The sequence below is a fragment of the Rattus rattus genome, chromosome 15 (assembly GCF_011064425.1).
Source record: "Rattus rattus isolate New Zealand chromosome 15, Rrattus_CSIRO_v1, whole genome shotgun sequence".
Lineage (NCBI taxonomy): Eukaryota > Metazoa > Chordata > Mammalia > Rodentia > Muridae > Rattus > Rattus rattus.
Genome location: NC_046168.1, coordinates 55,571,463 through 55,577,571, shown reverse-complemented (window position 1 = coordinate 55,577,571; position 6,109 = coordinate 55,571,463).

Below are 6,109 nucleotides of genomic sequence, written 5' to 3'. Positions count from 1 at the left end.
CGGTGTCTCTGTACTTTGCTGAGTGAGTGACATACTGGCTCCATTCTCTGAGTGAAAGGCCCGGTGTGTTTGGGGAGCTGTTCAGTGAGCTTCTCTGTTTCCATAAGCAAGTAGCTGATAAGAACACCAAAAAGAAGAAAGGCTCCTGATGGGTCATGCCGCCGGAGGCCTTATCTATGTCACCTGGTTCTGTGTTCTGGGCCAAGCAAGGCAGGATGTCATGGTTGGAGGGGAGAGCTGTTCACCACATGGCAGTTGTGGCAGACAGATGACAGGACTGGCTTCCCAGACAGACCCAATATCACAGTGTCTACAACATTCCGACCATGCTATCGAAGTATGAATCCACCAATAACTTAGTCTACTGCTTAGCTTAGAACCCCAATGGTTCAAAGGCTTCCTCAAAGCCACAGCTCTGCAGGCAGAAAGCCTTCTGTACACCAGCCAGACCACACACCAGCACGTGCATTTGGCTTGTGCTGGTAGAAGGAGTTGAGGAGGGGAGGAGTTTGTGCAGATGAGGTGCAGGGAGATGGAAACCTGTGGATCACATCATAGCATAAGCCTATCGTTCTCCACCTAAATCACAAGCCAGTCATTCTCCAGCTAAGATAAACCTGATTTCTAAAGAAAGAGTTCTGAACAAACACCCCAGTCCCAGGTCCTGACTCTCCAATGTTTATTACTGTACACCATTCATGGTAATCCAAACACAGGCAGACATAAAAGAAATAGCAACTTTGTTTAAGTAGAAACTTAAATTTACATATAAAAATGTAACCAAAATCTAAAACTAGCAACCTTCCAGTTAAGGACCTTATATGACAAGTGACATTGGCTTGCCTGTGACTAGGACACCTTGTTGCAAAGGCTATCTTTTATCCTTCATGTCAAGGAGCTGTCATTTGTTTCGAGGTATTTCCACTGCAAAACTTTTTTTTCCCCCTTTCTCCTGAATGTGTTCTTCATCTGGCTGGGAGGAAACCATTGCCACTTTTCTTTTTCCTTTTTTAAAAATTTTCTTTTATTCCTTGTACACTGATAGATATGAGGGCATCAGTGAACTGATCCATTAAGATAGGGACAAATCCACCAGTTAGAAGAACTGGTAAGCATAGTTTGGGAGAGGAGACTGGAAGGGTTAGGTACCTGAGTAGAGGTGAGGGGCAGAGAGCACGGAAGAAGCGTCAGTGGTTGGAGCAGGGAGACAGGAGAGAAAGCCTGTCCCAGCCTATGGGGATGTGTTAAGAGTTCCATTGTCATGGCAAAATGCTCCAGTGAATCAGCTTTAGAAAAGGAAAGGTTTATTTTGGCTCATGGTTTAGAGGCAGATGGGAAGGAGTCAGAGACAAGCTGTGCTCCTAAAGGCTTGCTTCCAGTGATCGCTCTCCTCCAACTAGCTCGACTTCTGGAACTTTCCACTGCTTCCCAATAGTGCAATAAAAGTATGTCTCTATCAGTAGATGAATCTCTATCAGTGAGGTCACATGATCCAGTCACATCATAGGATCCAAGGCTCATCGGGTGGCAACGAACCCTTTAACACATGAGCCTTTATGGGGATACTTCATATCTAGTCCAGTGGGTTTTGTACACACACAGTATATGTACCTGTGTGTATGCTGATTCTGAAGATCCCCTAAAGGAGCAACCGATGGAATGAATACATATTACAGAAGGGATTTATTAGATTGACTTATGTGATACACGCTGGAGAGTCTAACAATGGCTGCACGTCGGAGTAGCTGAGGCTCCAGAAGATGCTTGGCCCATGAAGCCTCAGACTGGTCTGAATGTCCAGAGGATTCTAGAGGTGCCTCTGGCCCCCAGTCAGTGATGGAAGAGGTTATATTTCAACGCCATGTGGCTGCGTCAGTGGTAACAGCAGAGCAGATGTTCTTATAAGCAAGGGATGGTGGCAGGCAGGCCAAGAGCAACATCTTTTTGCTAGGTGAGCCCTATTTCTGGCCTGACAACAGGTGCCACCCTCTCTGGGGAGGGTCTTTCCCCTCAGTTAATACTTCCCTGAAATGCCTTTACAGATAAGCCCAGAGACATGTCTCTTAGTTGATTCTAGATACAACAGAGTTAACAACCAAGATCAACGGTCACACTGATTTTGGGGGGTCTGAATCACTTACTGATTGAAGGGCTTCCCCCTACCCTAGACTCAGGATGGCAGACTTAGTGAGAATTGTTTTCCTGAGTGAGAATTTAGGAAATGTGGGTTACTAACAACCCGAGAGAGGTGGAGAGAAGAAGCCTAGTTGATACACTAATCACTAACACCATTCAACATTTCCTGGTTAATGCTCATAGGGTCAGAGTTTAAACACCACAGATTGAAAATGACCGCCCTGGGTCAGACACTGATAACTGACAGCAGTACTGAGAACTCCTGTTTGTGAAATATTTACCGTGCTCCAGAACATACTAAATGCTTTTCTGGTCTGTCTCGGCTTTCTCAGCAAGCTCGTTGGTTGCCATATTTCTGACCATTTTACTGATGGGAAAACCAAGACTCAGAGGTATGAAATAAGCAGCCTAAGCGAACTTGGCCAGTGAGAATTAGGATTCCAACAGAGAAGATGAACTCCAGGGGCCTGCCGTGTGCGAGTGGATGTCTGTGTGGGTGTGCGTTCATGCACAGAGGTCAACGCTGGGTGTCTTTCTCAATGACCGTTCACCTTTATTCTTTTGAGACAGTTGCCTCCTACTGAACCTGGAGCCCATTAATACATCCAACTGGCTAGCCAGTGAACTCCAGGGATCATCCGGTCAGCATTCCTTATAGGCTCCGCCCACAGTTACCTGGCAACAGCCAGATTTGTCTGACTCTGTATAAAAGGGGCTGTTTTGCCCCTTCTTCGCTTTCTTATTCTCTAACCTCTTAACTCTGTTACTCTCTTCCCTCTCTGTCTCTTCTCTCCCCCTCCCCCTCCCCTCTCTCTCCATGTGTTCATGGCTGGTCTTTACCTCCCCCCTCCCCCCCTCTTCCCTCAACTTCCCTCCCCATGCCCTGAATAAACTCTACACACACACACACACACACACACACACACACACACACACACACACAGTCTGGTACCTCAGCGGGAAGGGATGCCTCAGCATGGGCCCGCAGAGGCACCCCCTTCCACCTCACCACACCTCACCTCTACCAAACATGTCCCTGGTCCCTTCTTCTCTCTCTCTCTCTCTCTCTCTCTCTCTCTCTCTCTCTCTCTCTCTCTCTCTCTCTCTCTCTCTCTCTTTTTAATAAAATACAACACTGTCCCAGCTGACTAGCGTTGTAGTTACAGACCATAAGCCCATCTTTTTTTTTAAAACCTGGGTTCTAGGGATCTGCACTTGGGTTCTCATGCCTGCGTGGCAGACACTGAAGCCCGTCTTCCCAGGCTCCGGTGTCACGTACAGGACTTTGGAGAGAGTCCTCACCTCCAGGCTGAGTGAGGACCATGGAGGCTGAGCCCCTTGTGGTCATCTTCTGGTCATACTGACTGGATCATGGCCTCAAGTGTCACTGTGATGCTGTGTTTTTTCTGCAGGCTTTTGAAATTCAGCTCACCTGAATTGGCTTGCTGGAATTGCCACGGTGCAATCAGAAAGTGATTGCTAAAGTCATCGTGTGAGAAGTGGGTAGAAACAGGAATCCGAATTTGCCTCTGGACCACACGCGGTGAGGGACTGACCTGTCATTTTTCCAAGAACTTCTGGAGCCTTCGACTTTACGTGGCAGCCTCCAACCCGGGGAGGCTGCGGTTTTAATCTCAGAGAAGAAATTGATTCTGCCTGCAGGTTTTCCTGGGCTGACCCAGCCATCCAGGGCCCTCCATTTGCATTTCTATCAGCACCTTGCTAAGCCTGATTAAGTTCCTGAAGTTATCTGACCACCTGCACGGGTTTCAAAACTACCTCCAGCTTCCTATAATGTCTAATCAAACTTTGTTTCGGAAACAGCCATGCTTCTCGGGAATCTTTAAAGACTTTCTCCTTTCCTTTCTTTGTGAGGTCCTAGGGAAATGGTTACATTTTCTTCCCAGACGTACTCGGCTAGGCTGAACAGACATCAGCAGTGCTCTAACATGTCTGCCTTTATCAGTGTCTTCCCCAGATGGGCTGCTTTCTCGTTTGCGTCACTCTTCTGGCTTAGGACGAAGGAAGGCAGGTGTTAGAGGCAAACTTCTGCAATCCTGTCAAGTTGTGCCCTTTGGATCTAGGGGTAGAAGTCAGAAATGCTCACAGGTTTGGCCCTTTTTTGCAACTCACAGGAAACTGTGTCTCGTTCTCTCCTCCTTTAAGGACTCCATTTTGATACTGTAGCGAGATGATTTCTCTGGCCTCCCTGCCATGGCCTCTTTCTCTAAGGACTCCATCTTGATACTGTAGCCAGATGATTTCTCTGGCCTCCCTGCCATGGCCTCTTTCTCTGAGTCAGTCTTTGGGTAGAGTTCATGTTCCAGGAAGACATTCTAGGTTTACCGTGGTAGATTCACACCTCCTCTGAGACTTTCTGGAAAGTTCTGCATTGTTCCATTCATTCACCTGCCCCAGCTAGTGTGAAGCTTTCCCAGCACCTTTCTGCCTATGATTCTCATTGTAAGGGGAGCTTGTTCATAATTGGTATGTTGTGCTAGGGTGCCTGAAAAATCAGTGTGTGTGTGTTCATGTTCATGTGCCTGTGTGTGTGCTTGTGCATGCATGCGAGCGTGTGTGTGTGTGTGTGTGTGTGTGTGTTTGATCTTTTTTAAAGAGCAGAGGACATCTTACACAAATCTGATAATCATCTCAAACATGCTGGGCTCTGTCATTTACATTCCCTAACTTAGGCTCCCTTCTACATCAGGGCAAAAATAAGGGCTTGTCAGGACTTAACGGCTTAGGGCTGGAAAACTTGGTCGGATTCTGCCCAAATCCTATCCGATTTTCTTCCTCTTTTAAACCTTTAATCAGCATCAATGGTGCATGTGAACGAGTGGACACACATGCTGCTCCTCTCAACTTGATAAACACCCACAACACGGCCTCAGGAGAGATGGCGCATGTACCCACCACTGGGAGTGTTTGAAATGGATTCCCACACTGGCTCTTGCTGGCTGGACTCTTTGGAGACAGTTTGCTGTGCGGGCAAAGCCGGGAATAAAGCGGAGAAAACCTCATGCTTCCTGACTCCTGAGTTCTCTGCTGTTTGAGGCTATACAGGTCATGGAGAAGCGGAAGCCTGGTTGGGGCCCAGAAAGCCTGAGTATAGTCCATGGGACTGACACTAAAATCCACTACTAGGCCTTTCTTCCCCACCCTCTCCCCAGTTTCCAGTCTGTGCCAGAGGTTAGGAAGTTCTGAGTCTCACAGTTTTCCTTGCTGGGAGTGGAAAGGGGTGTTTGCTGCTGGGGGATGAACTACACAGTCCCTAAAGGAGTTTCCCTGGCCATCCTCGTCTTAGGGATGAAGATGTGAAGTTGACTGGAGTTCGAAGGCTGCCCAAATGAGGGGTCACACCCCGTTCTAGTGCTCTCTCTCTCTCTCTCTCTCTCTCTCTCTCTCTCTCTCTCTCTCTCTCTCATCCTGGGAGCTCAAAGATAGGTCTTGGGAGGAAGACTTGGAGGCATCAGGAGCCCAGAAGAGATGGTGGACAGGGGCAAACAGGCAGGCACGGGTTGATCATTCAGTTCCTCTGCTGAGAGCAGGTTGGCCAGCAGGCACTGGGCCAGGTAGGAGCGGCTTGAGGGGCATAAGGTTTGGGTGTGGTGTGAGAAAAGAGAGAGGTACAGAAACGGACAGTACTGGGTTTTAAATCCTAGCACATGATCAAACCCACACACAAAAAGCACATCGCCCACACAGCCACAGGGCACTGAAGAGCGCCATGCGGGTTGTGGGGCAAGCCCTTCCTTCCCCCTCCCTTCCTCCTTCTATCTTTAATAAAATGGAAACTGGTTACATCATGCACCAGACTGCAGAACTGTACGGAATCCTCTTATGATAATACATTATGTTCTTAAAGTTTTCCCTGGGGCTGCCACCTAATTTTTCCCGCTCTGTGTCTTTTCTTCCTCCCCAGCCCCGACCCCTCCTCAACCCAATCTCTCCCACCCTCTAGTTTTTTCAC